The following is a 19624-nucleotide window of genomic DNA, read 5'->3' as shown; positions in this document are numbered from 1 at the left end:
AACCATGTGGCACTCCCTCTTATCCACTGCTGACTTGGCGGGTGCCAGGCAGTCTGTTACTTAACTAGACAATGATATGAACTCAAGGGGAAGCCTTCTCTTCCCATGCTCCATCATCCTCTCTCTCCAGCTGGAGCTACAATGGTATGATGCCACTACCAGTTGGCTTGGTGTATGGAACTTATCGGTCCCCATTACACAATCTTTAGTATATCTACTCTCACAACCCCCCTGCAAGGTAGGACATTGTACAGAGGGGGAACTGAGGCATCTGGAGCTCCAAGCTATGTTGCATGGCCTGGAGTGTAATTCAGGACTTCGCCCCAGACGTCAATGGGAGGTTTGCCCAAAGATCAAGGGCAGACTAGGGACTCCATAAAGTCCCTAAACTTCCATCTCCCATTTGTTCAGTGCTTTGCTCTCACATTCAGCACCACTTAATGGGACATCTGCTCCCCTTCAGGGCCAGTGTTGTTCCTGCCCTTTGTTTCTCTTCCTCTTCCCTGTGTGTGTGTCACTCCTTTCTTCCTCCTGCATTTCCTTCCCTATGGCCGTCTTCCCTTCACCATTCCATCTGCTAAAATGAAGAGCAATAAAATAGTTAATGCTGACATTTTATGTGTCTTCATTAGACTTCAGTGTTAATGTTCCAATGGGATTAATGGGGGTTGGCCTGTTCACACCTCTCTGAGTTATTTTTCAGGCTGTCTGCAGACTCAGGCAGACGTCACTGCATTGGTTATGCTCCGTTCACATGTTCCAGGTTTACTTCCCAACCACAATGCCTAGAAACATACCTGTTAGGAGACAAACTGAGATTCTGTGTAATTTGAATATGCCACATGCATACATCAGCAGGGCTGGACACTTCATGACAATGAGCTGAAAGGATCAGCACTGGAATTTAGGCTTAAATAGAGACTTGGAGTGGCTAAGTCATTATGCAAGGTAGCCTGTTTCCTCTTGTTTTTTCCTACCCCCCCCCCCAGATGTTCTGGTTTAACTTGGATTTTAACTTGAAGAGTGGTCAGTTTGGATGAGCTATTACCAGCAGGAGAGTGAGTTTGTGTGTGTATGGGGGTGGGGGGATGTGAGAACCTGGATTTATGCAGGAAATAGCCCAGCTTGATTGTCATGCACATTGTGTAAAGAGTTGTCACTTTGGATGGGCTATCACCAGCAGGAGAGTGAATTTGTGTGGGGGGGTGGAGGGTGAGAAAACCTGGATTTGTGCTGGAAATCACTTTAGATAAGCTATTACCAGCAGGACAGTGGGGTGGGAATAGGTATTGTTTCATATTCTCTGTGTATATATAAAGCCTGCTGCAGTCTCCACGATATGCATCTGAGGAAGTGAGCTGTAGCTCACGAAAGCTTATGCTCTAATAAATTGGTTAGTCTCTAAGGTGCCACAAGTCCTCCTTTTCTTTTAGCACTGGAATAGTTAACAAGCTGACTTTTAAGTGATCTGATGAAGTGAGCTGTAGCTCACGAAAGCTTATGCTCAAATAAATTTGTTAGTCTCTAAGGTGCCATAAATCCTCCTTTTCTTTTTACCAATACAGACTAAGACGGCTGCTACTCTAAAACCATCAGACAATTGTTTCCAAGTTGATACCCCATTGAGATGAATGGGAGAAGTTCACACCTCTTCCACCTATACACCTAGGAGCAAGGAACACAGGCCAGCCCTACAGAATAGGGAGGACTCTGTCCTGGAAAGCAAAGACTCTGAAAAGTATTTAAGGCTTGTGGTGGGCAAGCAACTTGACCTGAGCTGCCAGAATGATACTGTGGCCAAAAGAAGATGTGATCCTTGGGTGCATAAACAAAGGAGTGGTGAGTAGGCACAGGGAGGTGATTTTAATTTGTTGGTGAGACCCGATACTGGAATGCTGTTGTGGACATTTTGTAATGTCTGTACAGTTTGAGTTCTGTGTGGGATTATGAACTTTCTGTGTGTATCCTGACCAAACCGCAAACTTCATTTTGAATGTGCAGCCCTTTGCCTTCTCTGTCCTTTTATCCCCATGGTGGACTGAAGTCCCAAGGAGCAGTAATACAATACAGGATCATTAAATCAGGGTGGTCTGCTATTCAAATACAAACATCCTAGACAACAGGCTGGGTGTCACCCAGGAGAACAGGTTTGTTGGGGAGAAGTCACCCAGTAGGGTCTGTGTTCACCTCTGAAGCTGCTCTGGGAGTCACCTGAGAGGACTGGGAGGTTGTAAGAAGGCAGGAGTTGCTCTGCTTGGTGTCTTTGGCCATTTTCATCAGCCCAAGGAGAGGGGAGCTGCAGCAGGAGCCTGATAAGGCAGGAGGGAACCCTATCTGAACTCAGCCCGTCCCCCAGGGACTTCCCAGGGAAGGGTGAGCTAGCGAGGGGCGTTGCGTTATGGGTGTGTGTTGTTTTCTAAATGATCTGTACTCTCTGCCCTTTGCTCTTTACTTAAAAGAGAGAATGGTGCTTTAGAATCCTGTGCAAAGTCTCTGTGCGTGCGTGTGCACTGGTATGTGCTACACTGATCGTACGCCCATCGAAGATTTAACCCGTGGACTCAAAAATGCATGCAGGGCTGAGTTCTGGGTGTGGGTGTGTTGAAGCTATGGGGGAGTTTGGGGACCAGTTCTGGTCCTGGGGTGAGGCAGTTGGTCTGTGGAGATCTCAGCTCTCAGCAGGGAGATCTGCACCCCAAGAGTGTGCCTAGAGCCCTCAAACTAGGGACAGTGCATGGGGGGTTCAGTCTGGCACATGCCCAAGAGGTCAACTAGCTCTGCGACAGGGGCACCCAGTTCTGGTGTCCCCACTTTCAAAAAGATATTGAAAAAGATGCAGAAAAGAGCCAGAAAAATTATGTTAAGGGCTGGAAAAAAATATCTCCGAGTGAGGCTTAAAGAGTTCAATCTGTTTAGTTTATCAACAAGAAGATGGAGAGGTGACTTGATTACGGTGGATAAGTCCCTTTGCAGAGGGGAATTACCAGGAACTAAGGTGCTCTGTAATCTAGTGGAGAAAGGCAGAACAAGACCCAGTGGCTGGAAGCTGAAGCCAGGCAAATTCCAGTTAGAAAACCGGGAAGTGAAGTGGTGGGTTCCCTGTCGCTTGATGTCTTCAGATGCAGCCTGGATGCCTTTCTGAAAGACGGGTTTCAGCCAGACACAAGTGAGTGGGCTCAGTACGGAGGGAAATGGAGCCAATGTGCTATACAGGTGGTCAGTCAGGTGATTTAATGGCCGCTTCTGGCCTTGAACTCTATGAATCACTTTCTGCTTGGAAAACTCTCTCGGGACCAGTCATTTACTTCCCCTCACCTCACCCCAGGAAAGTTTAGACCAGGGATCTCAAACTCAAATTACCAGGAGGGCCACATGAAGCCTGAGGTCTGCATCACTGACACTGTTCCCCCCTGCACCTGGCCCCGCCCCCACTCCACCCCTTCCATGAGGCCCCGCCCCTGTCCTGCCTCTTCCCCCCTTCCAACCCCTTCTCCAAAGTCCCCACCCCAACTCCGCCCCCTCCCTGCCCCTATTCCAACCCCTTCCCCAAATCCCCACCCCGCCCTGCCTCTTCTCCGCCTCCTCCCCTGAGCACGCGGCTCCCCACTCCTCCCCCCTCCCTCCTGGAAAGCGCTAAGTGCCACCAAACAGCTGTTTGGTGGCGGGAAGTGCCTGGAGGTAGGTAGAGGAGCGGGGATGCGGTGCGCTGTGGGGCGGGAGGGGAGCTTGGCGGCTGCAGGAAATAACTGGGGGGGGTTGGGGGGGGCGCAGGGAACTTGGCGGGCCGCAGCAAATAGCTCTGCGGGCCGCGTGTTTGAGACCCCTGGGTTAGACTCTGGTTCATAGTTCTGCTGCGTGGGGTGAGTTCTAAATCTGCCCAATTAATCCACAGGGCTCCGCTTATAACCAGTCCTTGACTCCTCTCTGCAGCAAATCATGGAAAATAAAGCCCCATGCGAGGTTAACGGTACTGGTCTCGGCATCATAACAGTGCAGGAACTCCCCCGCTGCTCTAGGTATCAGTCACTCCACCTGCCTGAGGTATTTGCACCCCCTGATAGCCAAGGGGAAAGGAAAGGCAGCTATGTTCTGCCGAGCGTCTCTGCACTGGGCAGGCAGAGCAAGGTTCTGGGGAGAAGGGAATGCGGTAATAAGCGAGGATTGCCTGGCTCCTGATCCAAAGACCATTATGCAACTGACATCAGCAGATACACTCAGTTGCTCACGAAGCGCTGTCCAGAGGGAATGTCTGGGCAACTTTTAGTTTGACTGTCAGCTTGATTTATGTTGCAATTTGCATCGCTTTGCATAATGTACCCATAATGGACTTAGCACTCTAGTTTGTTGTTTTAACACCGTAAAAAAAAAAAAGAAAAGAAAAGAAAAAAGGGCCCAAACCTCGAAGGCCTGGTTTTCAAATAGAACTGAGCCAGGTCGCTGACAGAGCCCAGAGATGGATGGATCACGGGGAGGAATTCTATCCCTTCTTGCATTGGGTGGGTGCACAGTGGGGTTCCTGTGTGGAAGCATTGGGCTATACATTACTCATTGCAATCGCTTTTTCTGCCTCAAGCCTCCATCTCTCCTTGTACTGTCTGCTGTTAGACGCCACGTTGCGGGCCGGTGCTTTGATCTGGTCAATCCTAGGTCCCCTCCTTATTAGTTATTTCTAGTGCCTAGAAGACCCGACAGAGATCAGAGCCTCCTCGTGCTCGGTGCTGCAGGAACACAGAGGAAGAGACAGGCCCTGCCCCAATGCCGTCTGAATAGACAAGACAGACATGGGGTGCAGGCAAGAGAGCGGATTGTTGTCCCCCATTCTACAGCTGGAGAACTGAGGCTGAGAGAGATTAAGTGATGTGGCCAAGGCCAGATTGGGAGTCTGTGGCAGAGCTGAGAATGGGACCCAGGTCCCCTGAGTCTCAGCGCAGAGCCCCATCCTGCCCCCTTTGGGGGTGTAGAGGTCAGTAGGACAAGCCCAGGAGAAGCAGCAGAAAGCGATGGGGATTCTTAGCATTCCTAAGGGAGCCAGGACCACAAGCAGCAGCTAGAGCAGAGCGGGGTGGGCCGTGAAGCCACGGCTTCTCCATCTCCTTTCATCCAGGCATCTCCAAGCCCTTGGCAAGTATTTAAACCCCTTGACCTCTCTTGGGGGCTCAACAGCCCTGAGATGCATGGACTAACCTCATCCTCCAAGCTCAACAAGGATCTACAAGCTCTTATGGTCCCCAGATTTCTACCCCTTTCCCTTCTCTGTGCAGATGACAGCACCGCTCAGCCCAATAACCTCAGCCTCCTGAGCCCTGCTCCTTGGAGAAGCTGGGCTCGGCTACCCAGCAACACTAGCTGCCACTTGCCGGGACAGCAGCGATCACATCGGCATCACAGGCTCCCAGGCCCTGCCCCATCACTGCTGAAGGGGAATTGCCATTAGCTGCAGCAGTTTTGGGGCTTTCAGCAGCTTTGCAGATGGAATGTCTGGGACATGCACCCTCCAGATCCCTGACCAGGAGTTTGGAACAACCAAAGAAAATCCTGCCCCCCTCCCCGCAAGGAATCCCGCTCGGGTTTTCTGCTGATCCCAGTTTGTGCTGGCAGAGGACTTTGGGAGGTTAGTCTCTGCTATGTGGCTACCCATGCAGCTTAACACAGAGCAGGTTAAGGGGTGACTCGGTCAGTCTATAAGTGCCTACGTGGGGGACAAATATTTAATACCGGGCTCTTCAAGCTAGCACAGAAAGGTAGAACACAATCCCCTTGTAGGGACAGGGAACCTGCAGGACAAGACCTGGATCCATGCAGACTGGAAATAAGGTGTGAATATTTAACAGTGAATGTAATTAGCCACTGGCGCAATGTACCAAGGGTCGTGGTGGATTCTCCATCGCTGGCCATTTTTAAATCAAGCTGGGATGTTTTTCTGAGAGATCTGCTCTAGGAGTTTATATAGCCTGTTGTATACGGGAGTCAGACTAGATGATCACAGTGGTCCCTGCTGGCCTTGTAATCTATGAATTCTGACCTGCAGCCTCCCTGTTATCCCAGAGCCGGGCTCCTCCCCCATTCACAGCTCTGCCAATGTCCCTCAGCCCTGACCTGCAGCCCCCCCTGCTATTACAGCACTGGCTCCCCTTCCCCCAGCAATGCCAATCCCAGCCCCTCCTCCCCCAATTCCAGCCCTGGCCTCCCCCACTGCTCTGCCACTGCCCCTCAGTCTTGCCCTGCAGCTCCCCTGCGGTTCCAGACTTGGGACCCCAGCACCCCTGAGCTATGACAATATAGCTTGGTGCTGCCCTGTAGCCCCCCCGGCATTTCAGTCTCACCAGAGCAAATGCTGCCTATTGTGCCAAGCTACTCATTGATGTTGCGGTCTGAGTAAATGTCCCAAGGGAGTTAGATCTGGTTAAGCACATCTCTGAGGTGTGGCTGTGAAACGGAATGGCCCCGGGTCACCACCGCATCGACTCGGCATTCGGTAGAGCATGTATCTGCTCTGAACTTGGCCCAGACTCCAGAGGCTGATAGGTTAGCATCTACCCCGTCTCAATGCCAGCCAGACCCCCCCACAGCCAGAGAGTGATGGCACCTGTGGGTGGGTCTCAAGTCCTTGGATCACATGCGATGGCTGCAGAGTTTGGTCAAATCCTGGAGAATAAATGATGTTTACATGTGAGATTTAAGAGGCCTCTTTCGAGTCTCTGTAAGATCCAAAGCAGCGTACAGGGAAGGGCTGGGTGGCATTATCTAGAATTGTTGCTATGCATCCAAACCGACATTAAAAGAACATTAGGTTGCAAAGCCGAGCACTCGAAAGCTTGGAAATGCCCGAATTAAGGTGGCCTGGGTAACCTTCATTCAGCCCCCTCGTGCATGTGCATTGTGACGCAGTCGTTAATTGCACCGTGTTTTCCACAGGACCTCTGCTTCATTCAGTGCCCAGGATGGCCAGTGCTCCCTTAATGAGCAGCTATTCAATATTTGGGCTTCTCCCCATGCAACGTGTGTGGCCCCAGCCTCACCACGTACTGTTCAACCCTTGCTCCAGGTGAGCTGGGGCGGGGAGCGGTTCCTCTACCCCCCCCGTTACTTCCTGCGCTGCCCCCCACCCTCGCTCACCTCCACTCCTCCTGCTCCCCTGAACGCGCTGCCTCTCCCTCGCCTGAGAGGGAGTGGGGAGAAGCCGAGCGGCGGCGTGTTCAGGGGAGCATGCGGAGCGGAGGTGAGCTAGGGCGGGGGGTTCTGGGGGGGCAGGAGCCGCAGGAAGCGATGGGGGCAGGGAATGTGGCATGCCTGGAGGAGGAGGCGGGGCCGGGTGTTGGGAAGGGGCTGAGTCGGGGCAGAGCCTGGGGTGGGGGGGCACAAAAAAAAGTGGGGGCGGCCAAAAATGTTTTTTCTTGGGGTGGCAAAAACCCTAGAGCCAGCCCTGATTGTAGAATCACAGGACTGGAAGGGTCCTCGCATCTAGTCCAGTCCCCTGCACTCATGGCGGGACTCAGTATTATCTAGACCAGCCCTGACAAGTGTTTGTCCAACCTGCTCTTAAAAATCCCCAGTGATGGAGAGTCCACAACCTCCCTAGGCAATTTATTCCAGTGCTTCACCACCCTGACAGTTAGGAAGTTTTTCCTAGTGTCCAACCTAAACCGCCCTTGCTGCAATTTAAGCCCATTGCTTCTTGTCCTAGCCTCAGCGGTTAAGAAAAAAAGTTTTTCTTCCTCCTCCTTGTAACAACCTTTTACATACTTGAAAACTGTTATCATGTCCCCTCTCAGTCTTCTCTTCTCCAGACTAAACAAACCCAGTTTTTTCAATCTTCCCTCACAGGTCATGTTTTCTAGACCTTTCATCGTTTTTGTTGCTCTTTTCTGGACTTTCTCCAATTTGTCCACATCTTTCCTGAAATGTGGTGCCCAGAAGTGGACACAATACTCCAGCTGAGGCCTAATCAGCGTGGAGTAGAGAAGAAGAATTACTTCTTGTGTCTTGCTTACAACACTCCTGCTAATACAGTCCAGAAGGATGTTCACCTTTTTTGCAACAGCGTTACACTGTTGACTCATATTTAGCTTGTGATCCACTATGACCCCCAGATCCCTTTCCGCAGCACTCCTTCTTAGGCAGTCATTTCCCATTTTGTATGTGTGCAACTGATTGATCCTTCCTAAGTAGAGTACTTTGCATTTGTCCTTATTGAATTTCATCCTATTTACTTCAGACCATTTCTCCAGTTTGTCCAGATCATTTTGAATTTTAATCCTATCCTCCAAAGCACTTGCACCCCTCCCAGCTTGGTATCGTCCGCAAACTTTATATGTGTACTCTGAATGCCATTATCTAAATAATTGATGAAGATATTGAACAGAACTGGACCCAGAACCGATCCCTGTGGGACTCCACTCGTTATGCCCTTCCAGCATGATTGTGATCCACTGATAACTCTCTGGGAACGGTTTTCCAACCAGTTCTGCACCCACCTTACAGTACCTCTATCAAGGTTGTATTTCCCTGGTTTGTTTATGAGAAGGTCATGGGAGACAACATCAGAAGCTTTACTAAAGTCAAGATATACAACGTGTACCGCTTGCCCCCATCCACAAGGCTTGTTACCCTGTCAAAGAAAGCTATCACGTTGGTTTGACACAATTTGGTTTTGACAAATCCATGCTGACTGTTACTTAGCACATTATTATCTTCTAGATGTTTGCAAATTGATTGAAATCCTGAAATTGTGGAGGGCCAGGTGTAGAGAGGAACGTTAAGTGGAGTCATCAAAACTCTTGGTGGGGGAAGTGGGATTGAATAATTTGTTTGCCTAGCTCCACTCCTTGGCTTTGGTGGATGTTGGGTTTGGTGCACATTCGGAATGGTCCAGGAGCACAATCAAACCCCATCCCCGGGCTCCCTCGTCCCTGGGTTGCAGCACTTGGAAGTGCCATTCTCCAGAGGCTGAACTCTGCTGCGTCAGGGCGATTTACGTTTGAGCTCATGTTCAAAGGCTCTGCTGCTGTGGTGGCTCATGCCAGAAAGTGCTGCTCACTGGGTCATTGTTCCTGTGCCCGAGCCCTTCGGCCGTGCCCCTGCCTTTGATCCAGTTCCCTCTGTCTGATCAGATCCTGCTCAGCACATTCCAGCCTCAGTTTCCAGATTTTCCACACGGCCAAGTGGGGGGAGGGGACGACTTGACTGTCAAGGCTCTGGGGAAAGACACTCATTTAAAGGGCCAGCACCTCCTTTCTTTAGAGCAACCCCCTGAACAAACGGAGCTCAGTCGAACAAAAGCTTCCTTTGTTTGACGTAGAACATGATGTGGAGGGATATTTTGGAGGGTGGGAGAGGAGGCCAGTCAACTTCCCGAGAAGATCTGAGCCCAGGGAAAGCTGGGGGTGGGCGAGCTGCAAGCACGCCAAGATTTTGAGGCGTGAACACGATTTGAAAAATAAATCTCCAGGCACAAACTCAGTTGAACCCTTTAGTGCTGGAGCTGCTGGGAGACGGGTCCCCCAGTGAGGGAGCATCGTCTCCACTGGGACCCGGAGCCGGCTGCTCCAGACCAAGGAAAGCGCACAGAGAAGCCAGACACTGATTTTATCCCCCCCTCCCCCGTCCTCCTCCTTTTTCTTTCTCATTCCCTTTTTTTGCATCTCTCCTCCCCCGGCTACTTCCTTTGCTACATCTGGGCCAGGAGGTGAAGGGCCTTGTTGCCGTAGGAACAGAGATGAAGGACACACTTCAAACAAAACCAACACAAACCGGCTTTGTCTGATTCTGGCCCGAGGCTTTTCTGCTCCGGGACCCAAGGATTTAGGGGTTTGCTCCCCACCGCCTCAGCAGCTGCCCAGTGGCTGCATGCTGGCCAGGGGCTTTAGGTGCTTTTACCATTGCTCCAGGGACTCAGTGGGGCTCATAAATACACCAGTCGAGGAAAGGCAGGACAAAGTAACAAATCCAGGGGATCCTCGCACTGCCTGGCCCATCCCTGTACAACCAGCAAGGGCTGGGCCTGTGGTGACCTGCTCCTCTAGGGAGTAGACTAAGAAGCTGGGGTACTTTGAGTGGAGCCCAAGGCATGGGGTGCCCTGTCCAAACTTCCTGGGTCCCCTTCCCCTCACTCCGTTGGGCAGGCAGCGTGGCCTAGTGGTCAGAGCAAAGGGGGCTCCTGGGCCGTTTGACCTGGGCTCAGTTCCGGATGCTGCTAATGTCTTGCTGCAGGGCTAGAGGAAAGGAATGGAGGTACCAGTGGGTTTAATTCCCCCTTTGTGCGGCTCCCAGCCTGCCTCTTTCGTAAGGTGGCGGATCACTGGGGGTGAGGGGGAGCTGAAATTAATACGCAGCAGGTTTAAAACAAACAAAAGGAAGTATTTCTTCACACAACTCACAGTCAACCTGTGGAACTCCTTGCCAGAGGATGTCGTGAAGGCCAAGACTATAATAGGGTTCGAAAAAGAACTAGATAAGTTCATGGAGGATAGGTCCATCAATGGCTATTAGGCAGGATGGGTGGGGATGGTGTCCCTAGCCTCTGTTTGCCAGAAGAATGAGCGTCAGAGAATGGATCTCTTGATGATTCCCTGTTCTGTTCATTCCCTCTCGGGCACCTGGCATCGGCCACTGTCGGCAGACAGGATACTGGGCTGGATGGACCTTTGGTCTGACCCAGTCTGGTCGTTCTTATGGTCTCCTGGCTGGCCAAGCCCACCTGGGCCAAGTAACACTGGGACCTGCTGCGCCTGGCATGTGGGGTGGGGTGGGGACAGACACACGAGAAGAGTCTCCCAGGGAGATGGAGAAACCCAGTGGAGAGAGGCCTCTGTCTCGCTCCTTTGCAGCATGGGGGGATGGTTCCCCGGGCCACCCCCCCCCATCCCTCCTCTGCTCAACACCATGCGCTGCCAATGCCCTCTGCCAATACCTTCCGATCCTGACTGCAGTCCCAACCTCCCCCGCACGGTGTCTGTGAAAGCACACCCATGCACAGTGTCCATGTACGCGAGCACACACAACACACACACCCCCTGTTGTGTACTTGGGTAGTCTTGGCTCTCAGCAGCTCAGCTGAGACCCTGCCAGCTCTGCAATGGTTAGTGCTGTGGCCCGGGGGGGACTAGGAGATTTACACTCCCTTTCACTTTGGAAGTAGTGAGTAGGAGTGCGGGGGCTCGCAGACCATCTCGCTGAGCCCGGGCTGCAGGGTGCGGGGGCTCGCAGACCGTCTCGCTGAGCCCGGGCTGCAGGGTGCGGGGGCTCGCAGACCGTCTCGCTGAGCCCGGGCTGCAGGGTGCGGGGGCTCACAGACCGTCTCGCTGAGCCCGGGGCGTGGGGCGGGGACTCGGCTCCCGAGGGTATGGCACAACTCGTTCAGCAGATACGGACGCTGTGGCAATGTTCGAACTGTTTTGCTGTGACTAGATTTAAAAAGAAGGTTTGTTAGAGGAGAAGCCAGCCAAGGACAGCGCAGCTGGTAGCTCTGAGCATCGGGGCCTCCCCCGTTTGCTGCTTCTGCGGTCACAGCTGACCTCTGCAGTAGGAAACCATTCAACCCAGCCCTGCGCCATGGGCCCCTGACAAATGCCAGCCAGGGCTTTGTCCAGTGGCTGATGGGACCAGCAAGGGGCTCTGGATGCCCGTAGACCTTTAGGGCACACGTTCAAAGCCAGCCCACCAGGGGGCTGATCCAAAGCCCCTGGAGAGAGGCCCATTGACTTTCATGGGCTTTGGATGAGGCCCCAAAGCCCTTCTCCCCAGGAGAGAAAGGCAGGGCTTGTGGTTAATGTCCACACCCGGGTTCCGCGTCTGACCTTGAGCAAGTTGCTTTGGTTCTGTGTCTCACCATCCCAGGCTGTAAAATGGGCCTTAGCCGGGGCCGCCCTCCAATAACGGACCAGCGCCGCGCCCAGCCCGGGCCTCAGCCGGGGCCGCCCTCCAATAACGGACCAGCGCCGCGCTCAGCCCGGGCCTCAGCCGGGGCCGCCCTCCAATAACGGACCAGCGCCGCGCCCAGCCCGGGCCTCAGCCGGGGCCGCCCTCCAATAACGGACCAGCGCCGCGCCCAGCCCGGGCCTCAGCCGGGGCCTCCCTCCAATAACGGACCAGCGCCGCGCCCAGCCTGGGCCTCAGCCGGGGCCTCCCTCCAATAACGGACCAGCGCCGCGCCCAGCCCGGGCCTCAGCCGGAGCCTCCCCCCAATAACGGACCAGCGCCGCGCCCAGCCCGGGCCTTAGCCGGGGCCGCCCCCAAATAACGGACCAGCGCCGCGCCCACCCCCGGCCTTAGCCGGGGCCGCCCTCCAGTAACGGACCAGCGCCGCGCCCAGCCCGGGCCTCAGCCGGGGCCGCCCTCCAATAACGGACCAGCGCCGCGCCCAGCCCGGGCCTCAGCCGGGGCCTCCCTCCAATAACGGACCAGCGCCGCGCCCAGCCTGGGCCTCAGCCGGGGCCTCCCTCCAATAACGGACCAGCGCCGCGCCCAGCCCGGGCCTCAGCCGGAGCCTCCCCCCAATAACGGACCAGCGCCGCGCCCAGCCCGGGCCTTAGCCGGGGCCGCCCCCAAATAACGGACCAGCGCCGCGCCCACCCCCGGCCTTAGCCGGGGCCGCCCTCCAGTAACGGACCAGCGCCGCGCCCACCCCGGGCCTTAGCCGGGGCCGCCCTCCAATAACGGACCAGCGCCGCGCCCAGCCCGGGCCTTAGCCGGGGCCGCCCTCCAATAACGGACCAGCGCTGTGCCCAGCCCGGGGCCTCCCTCCAATAACGGACCAGCGCCGCGCCCAGCCCGGGCCTTAGCCGGGTCCGCCCTCCAATAACGGACCAGCGCTGTGCCCAGCCTGGGGCCTCCCTCCAATAACGGACCAGCGCTGCGCCCAGGCTGGGCCTTAGCCGGGGTCGCCCTCCAATAACGGACCAGCGCTGCGCCCAGCCCTGGGCCTCCCTCCAATAACGGACCAGCGCTGCGCCCAGCCCTGGGCCTCCCTCCAATAACGGACCAGCGCTGCGCCCAGCCCTGGGCCTCCCTCCAATAACGGACCAGCGCTGCGCCCAGCCCTGGGCCTCCCTCCAATAACGGACCAGCGCTGCGCCCAGGCCGGGCCTTAGCTGGGGCCACCCTCCAATAACGGACCAGCGCTGCGCCCAGCCCGGGGCCTCCCTCCAATAACGGACCAGCGCTGTGCCCAGCCCGGGGCTTCCCTCCAATAACGGACCAGCGCTGTGCCCAGCCTGGGCCTTAGCCGGGGCCGCCCTCCAATAACGGACCAGCGCCGTGCCCAGCCCGGGGCCTCTCTCCAATAACGGAGCAGCGCTGCGCCCAGCCTGGGCCTTAGCCAGGCCACCGTCCAATAACAAACCAATCTACAGAACTTGGGCCTTATCCGGAAGAGGAAACTGAAGGATGCTGATTAGGACAGGCGAGGCTACAGACCAGGGTAATTACAAAGCACCTAGCATGTTCCTGCTGCAGAGTCTAGCTCCTTGCAGCAAGCAGGCAGCTGCTGGGCTGCCCGCATTTCTCAGCGGATCGCAACACCCTAAGCAGCGGGTGGTGAGCTGTATCTCCCCAGGGCACTGCCCGCCCTCATTTGTGCCAGTGGCCGGGCCCGGGGGTCCTGCCCCGCTCAGCTGGCCCGGCCCAGTCGTGCGGTGTCAGCAAACCGCGGCGCCGCTCGCTGGAGAAGCTGCCATTGTTTGCCTTCAATCAAGATGTTTCAGCCGGAATCAAAAGCCCCAAGTGGGTAAATCATCATCGCACAAAAACTTCTGCCTGCAAAATAGGTCAAGTCAGACTCCAAAGAGCGCGAGCGTCGGGCGCGGTGCTCGGCAGGAAGAAAAGCGACAGCTGTGATCTCAAATATAGAGAGAGCCATGCATATGCATAACCGCGTACAGCTGTTGGGCCGTATGTTCATTAGGGCCAACTGTTTAGGAGTGAGCGGGAGGGGGACGGCTGGGGAAAGGGAGTTTATCCCGACATTCAGAGGCAAAAGTGTGGAGAGCCGCCGCCCCGCCCCCGGGCAGCTGTGCCTCGCTGATTGCTCCTGAGTCAGCAGCTTTTGCTGGGCCCTAAGGCGGCTTCAGCTCGGCGCCGGCTCCGAAGCTGGAGATCGACCCCGGCCCTGCCCCTGCTGAGAGTCCGTTAGCTGGCGCAAATTAGGAGCCAGCAGGTGGCTGCTCAGGCCGGGGCGGTTCTCTCCTGGCACCACAGACAAAGCCCAAGCTAATCCTGAAAAGCCAGCGCGGAAGGGGACTGGTGTATGGGAAAGAGAGTGTGGCCTAGGGGTTAAAGCGCCAGGCTGGGCTGCGGGAGACACGGGTTCTGGCCCTGCCTCTGCTGCGTGTGCTATAGGTGTGGGTTCCTCGCCAGGCGAAGTGCTGCTTGAGATGCGTGAAGGGAGGCAGGACCTGGGCCTTGAATGACTTGGCCCTCTCCTAGGTGCCATTGGAGCTGTTTGGCCGTGTGTCCTAGCCCCTCTGCCGGTGGAGACTCTCCCTGAGCTCAAGGGCATTATGGAGTGGGAGGGTCTGTATGCCTGTGGCAGACAGCAGGGACAAGTGTGGCCAGGGATTGGTCCAAGACTTGCCTCACAGGGGTGCTGAAGGTGTCTGCAGTGGAATTGTGATGGGCAGTGCACCAAGCGCCCAGGGGCTGAAAAAAAAATCACGTGCCTGGCAGAGGTGGTTTTAACCACTGAGCAAACTCAGCTTCACTGCAGCCCCCCAGGAGGCTCCAAAGCGATCCCTGGACACCTGCCTGGGGGTAGGGGGTCCTTGTTTCAGAGCTAAGGATCTGCTCTACTTTGCTTCCCATAGCAACGCCGGCTCTGCTGCCCCATACGAAGGCGGCTGCATGAGTCATGGAAGATCACAAGCCAGGGAGGGAGGGAGTGGAAATTCCATGTGGAACAGAGACCTGTGCAATGGGTCATCAATTTTCAGGGGGTTGCCTGGAGATGGGAGAAGCTGATGAAGCTAAAGGACAAGGCTGGCCCAGGAGAAAATTCAAGTGGGAAATCAGGAGGGATGAGGTTCTTGCACAGCCTCCCAACAGGAGTCATGGGGGCAAACAATGTATTTAGTGTTGAGAGAGAGCAGGATAAATCAATGAGTGCGATTGTACGACAGGGTTGTTTGTGTGGGGGAGTTGGGGAGCATGGCTCAAGGGCCCTGGGACGCACTTTTGGTGTTCATTTTTTATTCCTAACGCTCATGCTTCAGGGTTTCAGCCGATCACCTGCAGGGATCAGGAAGAAATCTCCTCCAATGTATTTGGGGTTGGTTTTTGGTCTCCTTCCTCTGAAGCATCAGGGCTGGCCATGGCTGGAGATGGAAGAAGGAGGGGTCGGGGCAGGGACCTGGGGTGGCACCGAGCATTCCCTCTCTCAGGTGCTTAGGGCTGGCCGGTTCTTGTTCACATGCTCAGGGTCAAACACAACTCCATGTGTGAGGTTAGGTAGGAATTTCCCCCCAGGTCAGACTGGAAGGGATCTCGGGGCTGGAGAGGGGGGCAGGGGTTGCCTTCCTCTGCAGCGTGTGGGTGTAGATCACTTGCAGGATTATCTAGGTGTATCTCACGTAATTGTTTCCCTGCCATTGTGGGGATCTCAGGCTCTGGTGCCCCTCAGGCCCTCCTGTTCTCTGCCTGTGGTACGTAATAGTCTAGGCTGCTGTGGGCTGCAGTACTTAGTCCAGGGGTGGGCCCACATCCAGCCCACGGGACCGTCCTGCCTGGCCCCTGAGCTCCCGGCCGGGGAGGCTCACCCCTGGCCCCTCCCCCGCTGCCCCCTTCCCCCGCAGCCACACCGCCGTGCGGGCAGCGCGCTGGCCCGCCGCTCCTGTCGGGCAGTGCAGTGACACGGCTGGCTCCGGCATGGTAAGGGGGCGGGGAGCTGGGGGGGTTGGATAAGGGGTAGGGGGTTCCGAGGGACAGTCAGGGGACAGGGAGCAGGGGCGGTTGGATGGGGTGGAGGTTCTGGGGGGGCAGTCAGAGGATGGGGAGCAGGGGGAGTTGGATAGGGGTGGGGTTCCAGGGGGTGGTTAGGGGCGGGGGTCCTGGGAGGGGGTGGTCAGGGGTCAAGGAGCAGGGGGGGTTGGATTGGTCGGGGGTTCTGAGGGGGGTGGAAAGTGGGAGGGGGTGGATAGGGGGTGGGAGCCAGGCTGTTTGGGGAGGCACAGCCTTCCCTACCTGGCCCTCCATACAGTTGCGCAACCCCGATGTGGCCCTTGGGCCAAAAAGTTTGCCCACCCCGACTTAGTCTGTGTTCAGTTGTTGGGTCTAGTGTGCAGGGCCTGGGTGGTGCTGGGGGCCTGCGCTATACAGGTGGGTGGCCTAGATCACTGGGCGGGGCATGATGAGATGATCAGGGGGCACGAGGTGGGGCCCAGCGCTGTGGTCGGTAGGGTGGCGACAGACGTATCCCCAGAACACTGGACATTCCGGTACTGCGGAGAATGGTGTGACTCCGCCCCCTGCTGACGTGACCCCGCCCACATGGTGTAAGGTTGGGCCGGCAGGCGTGGAGCAATGCCCTCTTTGGAATAGCTGCGACTTCCGTCCCGTGCTCGGTACGAACCCACGACTAGTTTTATATCTGGACTGGTCAGGGGACAAACCCAGGACTGGCCGGCGTACAACCCGACGTGTGGCCGGACCAGGGCAGGGCTGCAGCAGGGACAGCACACAGAGGGGTGTGGGGGCAGGCAGTGGTCAGGGACGTGGAGGGCAAAGCACATGCCAGCAGCAGTGTTCAGCTTGCAGTTCTCAGCCTGAAGCAACAGCCTTTCTGGGGCTCCCTGCTCCAGCCGCTGGGAACGGTGCCGGAGGAAGAGACTCAGCCAAGTGGGGACAGCGTCTCCCCTTCTGTAGGTGCAATAGCTGCTCTCTTGGCCGACACTGGGGATTGAACCCAATGTGTCAGCCACGAGGACAATCTTCACGCTGGCCCTGGGCTGCGGGCTCGGGGCCTTTGGCCCAGTGCTCCCAGGCACGGACACGGGCTCGGGGCTGCCAGCCTGGCGTTCGCCCATCAGCAGTACATTCACTTTAAAATGAGTGAAATGAACAGCAGAAGCCCTGTGGGGCCCTCTAATCCACATCCCCCCCCAGCCCTCAGATCGGCCTAATCCCCTCAGTCTCCGAGCCCTCTAGGATAAACCGAGCTGTCTCTGGCCTCACAGGTGCTAGGGGGAGGCGACTGAGAATATAACGTAAAATCTGGGGGGTCAGGAGGGAGCTGGGAGTGGGACAGCTGCCTTGGACTAGTGCATTCACCATGAGAAGCCCTGCTTTGTAGAGCCCCATTGTAGAGATGGAGCTGAAACCCTCTTGGGGCAGCACCTGTTGAAGGGAGGGACTGGTTTTCACAGCAGCACTGTTACTTAGCTGCCATCTCCCCCACCTGTGCCGCCTTTGCACCCCAAATACGTGATGTATGGGGCCATCATGGGAGGAGAGGGGAGCTGCTGCCTCTTGGTGGTGATGAGGGGTACGTTGCTTCTCCTCTCGCTGCTTGTGTCCGGGATGGCTCATAATGGCTGTCAGCAGAGAGCTGGGCCTTCAGCATTGACCATGTGAGCCAACTCTCATTAAAGCCAGCGGGAGTTTTCCCACAATGGGAGTTGGCCTAGCCACTCGAGCTAAACAAGTAACTCATCAACGAAGTAGCAGGCCCTCAGCTGGCCACTAGAGGGGGACATGGCTATGCTCACTCAGCCACCACCCTCCTGATCTTACAACAAAATCTCTCTCCTTCTAAAGCTTCTGTTCCTGCAGCCCAGAGGATTCCATTGGAGAAGACAAAGGCATCTGTGGTTTCTCCTGAAATGTTGGCATGTGCACTTGGCTGTGCCAGGAAATGACAAGTAGAACTTTTGCCCCCTGTGTAGTCTGTTCTGCCCAAATATATTCACTGATAATGTTTCATGACTTAAGTGTGAAAGGATCCCCAAACATTTGTATAGAAGGAGGGCCAATGTGGCGGAGCCTGGGGCTACAAACAACTACGGTTAAAGGAGCATTCATATTTTCCAATATCGTTTGTACAGCGCTCTTATTTGGGAGACTATCAGAAGCCTGAAATCTGTCTAGGTTTTCATAAGGTGGCCCATCATCATGATACTGAAGAAAATGTACAAATCTCTGTCTTCCAGTTCTGTTGGAAGGAATAAGCTTAAAGTTATTTAAGTCTGAGAATGCTGATGCATTGGGGTTTTTGCAGGAAAGCTCATGTGCCCCCTTCTATTCCCAGCCTCTATTACCCTCCTCCCTCCAAAAAACTGTACTCCAAGCAGAGTCTTGACCCCCAAAAAGGGAGACGTACCAGAGACCCCATGAAAATCCACTAGGGACTTTGCTATTGATTTTACATGGAAGGCACCCAGCTGCTGTGGTGATGAGCAGTGGTAGAAAACCCGAAGAGGGATGAGTCTAAGAAATGGGTTTGCACGTAGTTGTGAACACAAGGAGGATGGTTAGCCCGTATTCGCCAACACAAGTCCTCCCCTATTTACCAACAGCTTGATTTTTCCAGCAGAGCGAAGCCATCATGTGATCTCTTCGCTGCGGAGGTGATTTCTCAGATAGTTGGGACCAAAACCAAAGGACCGCCATCTTGATCAGGCCTCTGTTCACCGGGGAGCCAGCATAGAGAGAGATAAATTGAGGTGATGTATTCCTTGTAGGCTGTGTTAGTGAGCAGGCCAGCTGCTGGATTCTGAAAGCACCGTCTTCCCGCCCCCTGGTTAAGAACGCTCCTCTGGAGCACAAGCCAAAATGGCTCTTCTTTGTTGACAAGAGCACCATTGAGCGACGTCAATTTCCACCCAGTTGTAGGCGGGTTCAGATTGTGCGCCCTCTGCTGGCTGGCAGTAGCACAACAAAAAATATCGTAAGGTCAGGCCACGAGGGTAAAGTCTCTTTAAAAATCTCTCCCATGAATGAGTTAGCTGTAGAACGTTCCCTGACAGCTTCTAATGTAGATCAGATTTTGGCCCTAAGTTACTCGACAGTTTTCCTTTCTTTTTGGAGTATTTATACAGAGCCATATCTCGCTATCCTTTTATACTCTGTGCATGGCTGTAGTGTCTGACTGTCAAGTGGTGGGTCATGGTGCTTTACAAAGAGAAGATCTAGTACCAGCAAGTCCTCTGTAGGGTCAGATTTCCTTTCATTATGGTGATCAGGGACAGACATCTCTCCCACCACATTAAATGTGAAATACGCATGTGTGTGTGGGGGGGTGTGTACGCGCCCCCCCCACACACACACTTACACTGTTCTAAGCACAGAAACCCTTTAAAGCCACACTCCAGCTTCAGTGCACACTGACTGCAGATTTTACCAGAGTTTAGTTTCCTACCAGCGCTGGAAAGGGAAATAAGCGAACAGATTGCAATAAAAAAACCACAACAACCCTAAATGCAACCAACTGAGCCCTAAACTGCAATTTAGCTGCAAGCCAATCAAAAGCCTTCAACATGAGCCCAATTCCACGTACCAAAAAAAAAAAAAAAAAATCTTAATTGCAATTACTTGGTTGGCGTAGCAGCGCGGCAGCTCAGTGGGCAAAGCTGCTGGGACCTATTTGAAAGCAGCCTGGATGCTTGTTACAGAGAAACATTCTGGCTTGGTAGCTTGCCGC

Source organism: Lepidochelys kempii, chromosome 7, assembly GCF_965140285.1.
Source record: "Lepidochelys kempii isolate rLepKem1 chromosome 7, rLepKem1.hap1, whole genome shotgun sequence".
Classification (NCBI taxonomy): Eukaryota; Metazoa; Chordata; order Testudines; family Cheloniidae; genus Lepidochelys; species Lepidochelys kempii.
The sequence above is the reverse complement of the archived record's forward strand: the minus strand, read 5'-3'. Positions refer to the sequence as shown.